Consider the following 13921-nt stretch of genomic DNA (forward strand, 5'->3'; position numbering starts at 1 on the left):
TGGAATGAAGACTGACCTTTTCCAGTTCTGTGGCCACTGCTGAGTTTTCCAAACTTGCTGGCATATTGAGTGATGTTAGAAGGTTGTAAATGCTATGGGATATTTAACAAGAAGGCAGAGCAGAGTGAAGGGGATCGGTAGCACAGGGTGGATTGGATGGGTTGCTCTATAGAATAGGATGATTGGGATAGATGATACTGAGAAGGTGACACTAGAACAAATACCTGAAACAAGGATGAGAGTTAGCCATCCAAAGACCTAGAGAAAGAATATTCCAGGCAGAAGGAAGAGCCAGGAACAGTGCAAAATATATCAAATTTGCATCAAGAGAGAATAACCTACTCCTACTACATCAAAGTAATCAGTACCTTTGTCCCTATTTTGCATATATTTAGTTGCATTATGTCTATATTTCTAATTACAAAAATCTCTGTTTCTGAAGCTTCTATCTAAAAGGCAATCTCCTTTATGGACTATGTTATCTTAAAATGACTTCTAGGTAGAAAGAAATATATGTTTTATGATTTATTTTTTATTGAGGTAACTGGTTTATAACATTATAAGTCTCATGTGTGCAATGTTATATTTCTAATGCTGGCGTGCTCACCACTAACAATTTTATTTCCATATGTCACAATATAATTGATCCTCTTTACCTATTTTGCCTTCCCCAACCCCGCTACCCCTTCCCCTCTGGTAACCACTGTTCTGTTCCCTGTAGCTATGTTTTTCTGTGGTTTGCTTTTATAATTTATTTTGATTACTGTTTTTTATTCCACATATGAGTGAAATCATATGATATTTATCTTCCTCCATCTGACTCATTTCACTTAGCATGATACCCTCTAGGTTTACCCACATTGTCCCAAATGGCAAGATTTCTTTTTATGGCTGAGTATTATTCCACTCTACCTATATGCCATATCTTCTTTAGCCATTCATCCCCTGATGGGCACTTAGGTTGTTTCCATGTCTTGACTGTTGTAAATAATGCTGCAATTGAACATAGGGGTACATATCTTTTTGGATTAGTATTTTCATATTCTTTGAATAAATACCAGAAGTGGCATAGCTGGGATATATAGTAGTTCTATTCTTAATTTTTTGAGGAATCACCACACTGTCTTCCATAGTGGCTGCACCAATTTACATTCCCACCAGCAGTGTATGAAGGTTTCCTTTTCTCTATGTCTTCATCAATATCTGTTATTTCTTGCCTTTTTGATAATAGCCATTTTAACAGGTGTGAGTTGACTTGTTATTGTGGTTTTGATTAGCATTTTCTTAATAATTAGTGATGTTGAGGATCTTTTCATTTGCCTGTTGGCTGTCTGTAGGTCTTCTTTGTAAAAATGTCTTTTTATCACATTCCCTGATTACAAACTATATTACAAAACCATAGTGACCTAAATAGCATGGTATTGGCAGAGAAACAGATACCTAAATCTATGGAACAAAACTGAAAACACAGAAATAAACCAATGCACATACAGAAAATTAATTTACAACAAAGGAGCAAGAACATACAATGGAGAAAGGAAAGTCTCTTCAGTAAATAGTGCTGGGAAAACTGGATAGCCACATGCAAGGAAAAGAAGAAAAAGAAAGAAAGAAACTATACCACACACAAAAATCAATACAAAATGGATTAGAGACTTTAATATGAGACCTGAAACTATAAATCTCCTAGAAGAAAACATAGATGGTACACTTGCTCTTTGACCCTGGTCTTTTTTCTTTCTTTAGACCTTTTTTTCTTTTTAAAAAGCATTTCCCCATTCTCAAGTTGACCCAATAAAGATTACATGGAAACTGGCACACCTATCAGCTGAAACACAGAGGTACTAAATGAGGATTTAAGAACTTTCGGAGTAGAAAGTAGAACAGAAAGAAAAACTAATCTTCTAGCATTTTCCTCAAAGATTTCACTCTCCTGCCACACACACTCTCCAGATCCAACTCTGCAAGAGAAGACAGAGCAATGATACTGGTCTTAGAAATATCTTTCTAGATATACTTCCTCGGGCAAGAAAAATGAAAGCAAAAGTAAACAAATGAGACATCAAAAGAAAATGTGTTTTTGACGCAGAAGTGCCCATAGCCAAGGGTGTCAACTGAGTAAACTCTTATTGTAGCTGATGAGGGAATTGCTTTAAACTAGATTTTTCAGACCAGTAGGATCTTTCCTATCTCTGTCATGACTGAACTTCTCAAATTCTTGAACATTTAATCACATTTTTTAATCTCACACTGTGAAGAAGATATAGCAAGCCCAGAGATGGCTACAAGGAATCTGAACCGATGCGGAATTCAGAAGCTACCCTTCTTTGCACTGTGTCATACTTTCTGTGCAGTTTTCCTTGGGCTAATTTATCTGCCTCTGTGATTTATCACACCATCCCTTCAGCTTTCAGAGCAGTAATTACGGTCTTCTACTTGCCTCTGGGTAGGGGGAGTGGCGTGCTACCTTTTCCTCCCCTGCCTCCGGCCCACGTTCTCAGTCTACTTCCTCTGAACTCTGGTTCTCTTAGCTTCAATCACGCGCCTCCTTGGCAACAACTCATCTCTGCTTTCCATGAACCTAATCTGCCCACTTAACCCAGAGTGCCTCTTTAAACCCACATCCCCACCTGTTGTCCCCCACTTTCCATAAAGGAGTCTTTCTAGTAGTGTAGCTCGTAGCTCTCTGGGCTTTGTGAGAGTCCTTCTCCACAGTGCTAACTCCCTTTCCATCACCAATATTTTACTCTCCTGTTCCCTTTACTGGTTTGTCCTTAACAGAAACTTGTCTCTCCTCAGACCCAGAGACCTCTCTCAGACCATTTATCTAACATAGTCATTCTGCCATTTTTTTTGACTACATATCCATTTTTAAACCAAATGTGTGTGTGTGTGTATGTGTTCACACAGAGGTTTTGGATTACCTCTGATTCTCTTTTGAATTCAGATATTATTTATGTGCAGTTCAGTTCAGTCGCTCAGTCGTGTCCGACTCTCCGCGACCCCATGAATCATAGCACGCCAGGCCTCCCTGTCCATCACCAACTCCCGGAGTTCACTCAAACTCATGTCCACAGAGTCCGTGATGCTATCCAGCCATCTCATTCTCCGTCGTCCCCTTCTCCTCCCGCCCCCAACCTTTCCCAGCATCAGAGTCTTTTCCAGTGAGTCAACTCGTCGCATGAGGTGGCCAAAGTATTGCAGTTTCAGCTTTAGCATCAGTCCCTCCAATGAACATCCAGGATTGATCTCCTTTAGAATGGACTGGTTACTTGTTTTTATTTTTACCCAGATCTAATTTATATATTATAAAATTCACAGTTTTAGTATATTCACAAAGTGTGCAACCATCACTATGATCTAATTTCAGAATATTTTCATCACCTCAAAAGGACACCCCATGCCCACTAAGCAGTTACTCTCTATTCCCCTCTCAGAACCTTGGCAACAACTGTATAATCTTCTTTATATATAGATTTATCTATTCTGGATCTTTCTTGTAAATGAAACCATGCAATTTGTGGTATTTCTTGGGTGGCTTTTTTCACTAGCATAATATTTTCAAGATTCATCCATATTACATCATAAAAATCCATTCCTTTTATTGATGAATAATATTCCATTGTATGAATACACCACTTTTTATTCACACATTCATCAGTTGTTGAACATTTGGGTTGTTTCTACTTTCTGGCTATTGTGAATAATGCTGGTATCAACATTCATGTACAAGCATTTTTTGAATACTTGTTTTCAATTCTTTTGGATATATACCTGGGAGTGGAATTTCTGGGTCATATGATAATTATAAAAAGGAGAGCCATCACTTTGCCAACAAACTCCGTATAATTAAGGCTATGGTTTTCCCAGTAGTCATGTACAGATATGAGAGTTGGACCATAAAGAAGGCTGAGTGTAGAAGAATAGATGCTTTTGAACTGTGGCGTTAGAGAAGACTCTTGAGAGTCCCTTGGACAGCAAGGAGATCAAATCAGTTCAGTTCAGTTCAGTTCAGTCGCTCAGTCGTGTCTGACTCTCCGCGACCCCATGAATCACAGCATGCCAGGCCTCCCTGTCCATCACCAACTCCCGGAGTTCACTCAAACTCATGTCCACAGAGTCGGTGATGCCATCCAGCCATCTCATTCTATGTCGTCCCCTTCTCCTCCTGCCCCCAACCTTTCCCAGCATCAGAGTCTTTTCCAGTGAGTCAACTCATCGCATGAGGTGGCCAAAGTATTGCAGTTTCAACTTTAGCATCAGTCCTTCCAATGAACACCCAGGACTGATCTCCTTTAGAATGGACTGGTTGGATCTCCTTGCAGTCCAAGGGACTCTCAAGAGTCGTCTCCAACACCACAGTTTAAAAGCATCAATTCTTCAGCGATCAGCTTTCTTCACAGTCCAACTCTCACATCCATACATGACCACGGGAAAAACCATAGCCTTGACTAGACGGACCTTTGTTGGCAAAGTAATGTCTCTGCTTTTTAATATACTATCAAGGTTGGTCATAACTTTCCTTCCAAGAAGCAAGCGTCTTTTAATTTCATGGCTGCAATCAACATCTGCAGTGATTTTGGAGCCCAAAAAAATAAAGTCTGACACTGTTTCCACTGTTTTTCCATCTATTTCCCATGAAGTGATGGGACCAGATGCCATGATCTTTGTTTTCTGAATGTTGAGCTTCAAGCCAACCTTTTCACTCTCCTCTTTCACTTTCATCAAGAGGCTTTTGAGTTCCTCTTCACTTTCTGCCATAAGGGTAGTGTCATCTGGATATCTGAGGTTATTGATATTTCTCCCAGCAATCTTGATTCCAGCTTGTGCTTCTTCCAGCCCAGCGTTCCTCATGATGTACTCTGCATAAAAGTTAAATAAGCAAGGTGACAATATACAGCCTTGACGTACTCCTTTTCCTATTTGGAACCAGTCTGTTGTTCCATGTACAGTTCTGACTGTTGCTTCCTGACCTGAATACAGGTTTCTCAAGAGGCAGGTCAGGTGGTCTGGTATTCCCATCTCTTTCAGAATTTTTCACAGTTTATTGTGATCCACACAGTCAAAGGCTTATTTAGATCTTCTTTAATTTCCTTTAATAATGTTTTATAGTTTTCAGTACACATGTCTTTCACTTCCTTTGTCATATTGGATGCAAATATTTTATTTCTTTGACACTACTGTAAATGGAATTTTTTCTTAATTTCATTTTATGTTATTGATAGACACTATATAGAAATGCAATAGGTTTTGTATATCAATCATGTTTCTTACAAACTTTGAGCTCCTTCATTAGCTCTAATAGTATTTTTATTGAAATCTTTTAAGATTTTTTTATATGTAAGACCATATTATCTATGAATAGAGATTGCTTAGCTGCTTCCTTTCCCATCTGCATACATTTTATTTCATTTTCTTGCCTAACTGCCCTGGCTAGGACCTCCAATAAAATGTTGAATAGAAGTGGCCAAGTAGTGTGTATATGTCAATCCCAATCTTCCAATTTATCCCCACCTTACACCCTAGTAACCATGTTTGTTTTCTACATCTGTAATTCTATTTCTGTTTTGTAGATAAATTCATTTGCATCCTTTTTTAGATTCTACATATATTTGATATCACATATGACAATCTCTAGGTCCATCCATGTTGTTGCATATGGCATTATTTCATTCTTTTTTATGGCCAAGTAATATTCCATTGTATTGGGTTGGCCAATATATAAGTACTACATCTTCTTTATCCATTCTTCTGTCGATGGACATTTAGGTTGTTTCCATGTCCTGGCTATTGTGAACTGTGCTTCAATGAACATTGGTGTGCATGTATCTTTTTGGATCATGTTTTTCTCCAAATATATGCCAGGAGTGTGATTACAGGGTCATATAGTAGGTCTATTTTTAGTCTTTTAAGGAACCTTCATAGTGTTCTCCATGGTGGCTGTACCAATTTACATTTCCACCAGCAATGAAGGAGGATTATCTTTTTTCTACACTCTCACTGCTGCTGCTGCTAAGTCGCTTCAGTAGTGTCCGACTCTGTGTGACCCCACAGATAGCAGCCGATCAGGCTCCTCCATCCCTGGGATTCTCCAGGCATGTATACTGGTGTGGGTTGCCATTTCCTTCTCCAGTGCATGTATGCATGCCAAGTCGCTTCAGTCGTGTCCGACTGTGTGACCCCCATGGACAGCAGCCCACCAGCCTCCTCAGTCCACTCTAGGCAAGAATGCAGGAGTGGGTTGCCATGTCCCTCTCCACCACACTCTCACTAGCATTTATTATTTGTAGATTGTTTGATGATGGATTGTTTGATGATGGCCTTTCTCACTGGTGTGAGGTGACACCTCATTGTAGTTTTGATCTGCCTTTCTTTAATAATTAGTGATGTTGAGCATTTTTTAGAAGATAATTTATTTATTTAATAATTTTATTTTTTAACATTTTTGGCTGTGCTGGATCTTCATTGCTGTGCAAGATTTTCTCTCAATTTTTATTGGAGTATAGTTGATTTACAATGTTGTTCTAGTTTCAGGCATATAACAAAGTGAATTAGTTATACACAAACATATATTCATTCTTCTCTAGATTCTTTTCCCATATAGCCATTACAGAGAACTGAGTAGAGTTCCGTATGATTGAAGTAGGTTTTTATTAGTTATCTATTTTATATGCATGTGTGTGAGGCGGGGACTACACTCCAGTGGTGGTGGACTTGCTTCTCATTGCAGTGGCTTCTCTTGTTGCAGAGCACAGGCTCTAGGGCATGCAGGCCTCAGTAGTTGTAGTACATGGGCTCAGTAGTTGTGGTTCCTGGCCTCTAGAGAACAAGCTCAATAGTTGTGCTGCACGGGCTTAGTTGCTCCGTGGCATGGTGGTATCTTCCCAGATCAGAGATTAAACACACATCTCTTGCGTAGGCAGGTGGATTCTTTTCCAGTAAGCCACCAGGAAAACCTGAGCATATTTTCATGTGTTTTTTTCAATGGCTGCCCCAACCAGTAATGCTGAAGAAGCTGAAGTTAATCAGTTCTATGAAGACCTACAAGACCTTTTAGAACTAACACCCAAAAAAGATGTCCTTTTCATTCTAGGGGACTGGAATGCAAAAGTAGGAAGTCAGGAAACACCTGGAGTAACAGGCAAATTTGGCCTTGGAGCACGGAATGAAGCAGGGCAAAGGCTAATAGAGTTTTGTCAAGAGAATGCACTGGTCATAGCAAACACCCTCTTCCAACAACACAAGAGAAGACTCTACACATGGACATCACCAGATGGTCAACACCGAAATCAGATTGATTATATTCTTTGCAACCAAAGATGGAGAAGCTGTATACAGTTAGCAAAAACAAGACCAGGAGCTGACTGTGGCTCAGATCATGAACTCCTTATTGTGAAATTCAGACTTAAATTGAAGAAAGTAGGGAAAACCACTAGACCATTCAGATATGACCTCAATCAAATCCCTTATGATTATACAGTGGAAGTGAGAAATAGATTAAAGGGACTAGATCTGATTGATAGAGTGCCTGATGAACTCTGGAGGGAGGTTCGTGACATTGTACAGGAGACATGGACCAAGACCATCCCCATGGAAAAGAAATGCAAAAGAGCAAAATGGCTGTCTGAGGAGGCCTTACAAATAGCTGTGAAAAGAAGAGAGGCGAAAAGCAAAGGAGAAAAGGAAAGATATAAGCATCTGAATGAAGAGTTCCAAAGAATAGCAAGGAGAGATAAGAAAGACTTCCTCAGTGATCAATGCAAAGAAATAGAGAAAAACAACAGAATAGGAAAAACAAGAGATCTCTTCAAGAAAATTAGAGATTCCAAGGGAACATTTCATGCAAAGATGGGCTCGATAAAGGACAGAAATGGTATGGACCTAACAGAAGCAGAAGATATTAAGAAGAGGTGGCAGGAATACACAGAAGAACTGTACAAAAAAGATCTTCACGACCAAGATAGTCACGATAACGTGATCACTGATCTAGAGCCAGACATCTTGGAATGTGAAGTCAAGTGGGCCTTAGAAAGCATCACTACTAACAAAGCTAGTGGAGGTGATGGAATTCCAGTTGAGCTATTTCAAGTCTTGAAAGATGATGCTGTGAAAGTGCTGCACTCAATATGCCAGCAGATTTGGAAAACTCAGCAGTGGCCACAGGACTGGAAGAGGTCAGTCTTCATTCCAATCCCAAAGAAAGGCAATGCCAAAGAATGCTCAAACTACCGCACAATTGCACTCATCTCCCACGCTAGTAAAGTCATGCTCAAAATTCTCCAAGCCAGGCTTCAGCAGTATGTAAACCGTGAACTCCCAGATGTTCAAGCAGGTTTTAGAAAAGGCAGAGGATCAAATTGCCAACATCCGCTGGATCATGGAGAAAGCAAGAGAGTTTCAGAAAAACAATTATTTCTGTTTCATTGACTATGCCAAAGCCTTTGACTGTGTCGATCACAATAAACTGTGAAAAATTCTGAAAGAAATGGGAATACCAGACCACCTGACCTGCCTCTTGAGAAACCTGTATGCAGGTCAGGAAGCAACAGACTGGTTCCAAATAGGAAAAGGAGTACGTCAAGGCTGTATATTGTCACCTTGCTTATTTAACTTTTATGCAGAGTACATCATGAGGAACGCTGGGCTGGAAGAAGCACAAGCTGGAATCAAGATTGCTGGGAGAAATATCAATAACCTCAGATATGCAGATGACACTACCCTTATGGCAGAAAGTGAAGAGGAACTCAAAAGCCTCTTGATGAAAGTGAAAGAGGAGAGTGAAAAGGTTGGCTTGAAGCTCAACATTCAGAAAACAAAGATCATGGCATCTGGTCCCATCACTTCATGGGAAATAGATGGAAAAACAGTGGAAACAGTGTCAGACTTTATTTTGGGGGGCTCCAAAATCACTGCAGATGTTGATTGTAGCCATGAAATTAAAAGACGCTTGCTTCTTGGAAGGAAAGTTATGACCAACCTTGATAGTATATTAAAAAGCAGAGACATTACTTTGCCAACAAAGGTCCATCTAGTCAAGGCTATGGTTTTTCCCGTGGTCATGTATGGATGTGAGAGTTGGACTGTGAAGAAGGCTGATCGCCGAAGAATCGATGCTTTTGAACTGTGGTGTTGGAGAAGACTCTTGAGAGTCCCTTGGACTGCAAGGAGATCCAACCAGTCCATTCTAAAGGAGATCAGTCCTGGGTGTTCATTGGAAGGACTGATGCTAAAGCTGAAACTGCAATACTTTGGCCACCTCATGCGACGAGCTGACTCACTGGAAAAGACTCTGATGCTGGGAAAGGTTGGGGGCGGGAGGAGAAGGGGACGACGGAGAATGAGATGGCTGGATGGCATCACCGACTCTGTGGACATGAGTTTGAGTGAGCTCCGGGAGTTGGTGATGGACAGGGAGGCCTGGCGTGCTGTGATTCATGGGGTCGCGGAGAGTCGGACACGACTGAGCGACTGAACTGAACTGAACTGAATTTTACTCTGCATGCAACTCATGCCTCACATGTTCTCCTGTCCACCCAGCTCTCTGCTTCACTTGACAACCTGTGTTCTGAAGAAGATAAGTAATATAGTATGAGTTTTCAAAGTATCATCTCTCTCTGTCCATCCTCTGAGGCCTTCCCTTAAATCTCAAGGATATTGATGCTGCTCCCCTAATCGAGTATTACATTGTCTTCAGCTCATGGCCAAAACCATAGATTGACTGATTGGCAAATGCTCCATTATAGAGTGATACTTCCACCAGACTGACTGAAGGTTGGTGAAAAGGTTCATTTGACAAAAGGTCTCTATCTCTGCTGCCTTTACTTGTCACCATCTATTCTCTCTTTTTTTAAATTAATCAACTAATTTTAATTAGAGGCTAATTCAGTTCAGTTCAGTTCAGTTCAGTCGCTCAGTCGTGTCCGACTCTCCGCGACCCCATGAACCACAGCAAGGTTCAGGATGGGGGTCACGTGTACACCTATGGCTGGTTCTTGTCAATATATGGCAAAAACCACTATAATATTGTAAAGTAAATAGTGGTTTTTGCCATATATTGACAAGAACCAGCCATAGGTGTACACGTGTCCCCCATCCTGAACCCCACTCCCTCCTCCCTCCCCATCCTGCTGGAGAAGGTGTGGAGAAAAGGGAACCCTCTTACACTGTTGGTGGGAATGCAAACTAGTACAGCCACTATGGAGAACAGTGTGGAGATTCCTTAAAATACTGGAAATAGAACTATTCTCTCTTGAATCCATACACCTTGGCTTCCTCCTGCAACAAACATTTTTTTTCAAAGATACCCAGTGATATGTAAAATTGTGAACCATAGCCTTTTCTTCTAATTCCATCCTTCTTTGTGACTTCCCTGATGGGTCAGATGGTAAAGAATCCACCTGCAATGCAGGAAACCTGGGTTCAGTTCCTGCATTGGGAAGATTCCCTGGAGGAGGGCATGGCAACCCACTCTAGTATTCTTGCCTGGAGAATTCCATGGACAGAGGAGCCTGGCGTACTAGGGGTCGCAAAGAGTCTGACATGACTGAGCAACTAAGCACAAGCACTGTGCTTCACTATGAGGTTAACATGGAAAAGTCTTCCCTTTCTGCTTTGTGGGAAAATATATGTGGAATTTTCCTCTACTCTTCCCTATCTTCTATTACTCTTACCCAAGAAACATCAGCATTTCTCAGATTTCTGTCCTAAAGTCTCTTCATTTTTCTCTTGTTCCTCTCACTTTCTCAAAGTACATATTCCTACCACAACTGTCTTGCAGTTGTGGAACACTTATAACTCTTCCTTCTTACACCTCCTTTCTTTGCTCAAGCCTATGTCCATCTTTGTCCTGAAGATTTCCACTGAAATGCTCAATTGCTGCCCCAAACACACATGTTGAAAACACACCACAGCCTCTTTCCTTCAAAATATTCTCCTGTCATAAAGTTTCCATTCCTATTAATGGCACCACCACACTGTCAGTTACATAGACACAAAACCATTCTTACCTTGTGCTTCCAAACCGGTCGGCCACCAAGCCCTGTTGATTTCAATTCTTCCATTGAAATAACAGATACCTCTATATGTTCTTTTATTTCAGTTACTACCATCACTATTTTATTTTTTACATTTATGTTAATTGGAGGGTACTGCTTTACCATGTTGTGTTGATTTCTGCCATATAACAATGTGAATCAGCCTTAAGTGTACATATGTCCCCTCCATCTTGAAGTTCCCTCCCCTCCCCTACCTCATCCTTCCCATTCTAGGTGGTCATGGAGCACAAGGTTGAACTCCCTGTGTTATACAACTTCCTGCTAGCTATCTACTTTATATATGGTAGTGTATGTTTCAGTGCTATTCTCTCAATTCATCCCATCCTCTCCTTACCCTGCTGAGTGCATGTCTGTTCTCTGTGTCTGTGTCTCTATCCCTGCCCTGTAAATAGGTTCATCAGTACCATTTTCAGATTTCATAAATATGTGTTTATATATATTTGTTTTCCTCTTTATGACTTACTTCACTCTGTATAGTAGGCTCTAGGTTCATCCACCTCACTAGAACTGACTCAAGTTTGTTCTTTTTTATGGGTGAGTAATATTCCAGTGTGTGTGTACCACATCTTCTTTATCCACTTATCTGTTGATGGACTTCTAGGTTGTTTCCATGTCTTAGCTATCATAAATAGTGCTGCAATGAGTATTGGGGTACATGTGGCTTTTTGAATTATGGTTTTCTCAGTGCATATGCCCAGTTGTGGGATTTCTGGGTCATATGACTACCATTACTATTTTAATGGTATTAAAATACCATTACTGTGTTTGAGTGTCTCCTGTGGAGGCACAGGTCAGCAGTGGACTGCTGCAGGAGCAGGGGCTCAGGGTGCAGCAGACCTGGGTATGGCATAAGCCCTCTTGGAGGAGGTCGCCATTAACCCCATCATAGAGTCACCAGACCTTATTACAGGACTGGAGAAACAGACTCTTAGAGGGAACAACCAAAAGCTTGTACACACCAGGATCCAGGAGAAAGGATAAGTGACCACGCAAGAGACTGACCCAGACTTGCCTGTGAGTGTCCAGGAGTCTCTGGCAGAGGCATGGGTCGGCAATGGCCTGCGGCAGGGTTGGGGGCACTGATTGCAGCAGTGCATGCATGGGGCCTTTTGAAGGAGGTCATCATTATCTTCATTACCTCCACCATAGTTTGGCCTCAGGTCAAACAACAGGGAGGGAACATAGCCCCGCCCATCAACAGAAAATTGGATTAAAGATTTACTGAGCATGGCCCCGCCCATCAGAACAAGACCCAGTTTCCCACTCAGTCAGTCTTTCCCACCAGGAAGCTTCCATAAGCCTCTTACCCTTCTCCATCAGAGGGCAGACAGAATGAAAACCACAATCACAGAAAACCAAACAATCTGATCACATAGACCACAGCCTTGTCTAACTCAATTAAACTATGAGATATGCCCTGTAGGGCCACCCAAGACGGATGGGTCATGGTGGAGAGTTCTGACAAAACATGGTCCACTAGAGAAGGAAATGGGAAACCACTTAAGTATTCTTGCCTTGAGAACACCATGAACAGTATGAAAGGGTAAAAAGATAAGACACTGAAAGATGAATATCCCAGGTCAGTAGGTGCCCAGTATGCTACTGGAGATCAGTGGTGAAATAACTCCAGAAAAAATGAAGAGACAGAGCCAAAGCAAAAACAATACCCAGTTGTGGATGTGACTGCTGATGAAAGTAAAGTCCAATGCTGTAAGAGCAATATTGCATAGAGATCTGGAATGTTATCCATGTATCAAGGCAAATTGGAAGTGGTCAAACAGGAGATAGTAAGAGTGAGCATGGCCATTTTAGGAATCAGCGAACTAAATTGGACTGAAATGGGTGGATTTAACTCAGATGACCATTATATCTACTACTGTGGTCAAGAATCCCTTAGAAGAAATGGAGTAGCCAACAAAGTCAACAAAAGAGTCTGAAATGCAGTACTTGGATGCAATCTCAAAAAAGACAGAATGATCTCTGTTCGTTTCCAAGGCAAACCATTCAATATCACAGTAATCCAAGTCTATGACCCGACCAGTAATGCTGAAGAAGTTGAAGTTGAATGGTTCTGTGAAAACCTACAAGACCTTCTAGAACTAACACCCAAAAAAGATGTCCTTTTCATTATAGGGGACTGGAATGCAAAAGTAGGAAGTCAAGAAACACCTGGAGTAACATGTAAATTTGGCCTTGGAGCACGGAACGAAGCAGGTCAAAGGCTAAAAGAGTTTTACCAAGAGAACACACTGGTCATAGCAAACACCCTCTTCCAACAACACAAGAGAAGACTCTGCACATGCACATCACCAGATGGTCGATACTGAAATCAGACTGATTATATTCTTTGCAGCCAAAGATGGAGAAGCTCTATACAGTCAGCAAGAACAAGACCAGGAACTGACTGTGGCTCAGATCATGAACTCTTTATTGCCAAATTCAGACTTAAATTGAAGAAAGTAGGGAAAACCACTAGACCATTCAGATATGACCTCAATCAAATCCCTTATGATTATACGGTGGAAGTGACAAAGAGATTCAAGGATTTAGATCTGATAGAGTGCCTGAAGAACTATGGATGGAGGTTCATGACACTGTACAGGAGGCAGGGATCAAGACCATCCCCAAGAAAAAGAAATGCAAAAAGGCAAAATGGTTGTCTGAGGAGGCCTTAAAAATAGCTCAGAAAAGAAGTGCAGCTAAAGGCAAAGGAGAAAAGGAAAGATATACCCATTTGAATGCAGATTTCCAAAGAATAGCAAGGAGAGATAAGAAAGCCTTCCTCAGTGATCAGTGCTAAGAAATAGAGGGAAACAATAGATGGGAAAGACTAGAGATCTCTTCAAGAAAATTAGAGCTATCAAGGG

The sequence above is a fragment of the Moschus berezovskii genome, chromosome X, assembly GCF_049115385.1.
Source record: "Moschus berezovskii isolate FMDL1 chromosome X, NW_MosBer_1.0, whole genome shotgun sequence".
In the NCBI taxonomy this organism is placed as follows: domain Eukaryota; kingdom Metazoa; phylum Chordata; class Mammalia; order Artiodactyla; family Moschidae; genus Moschus; species Moschus berezovskii.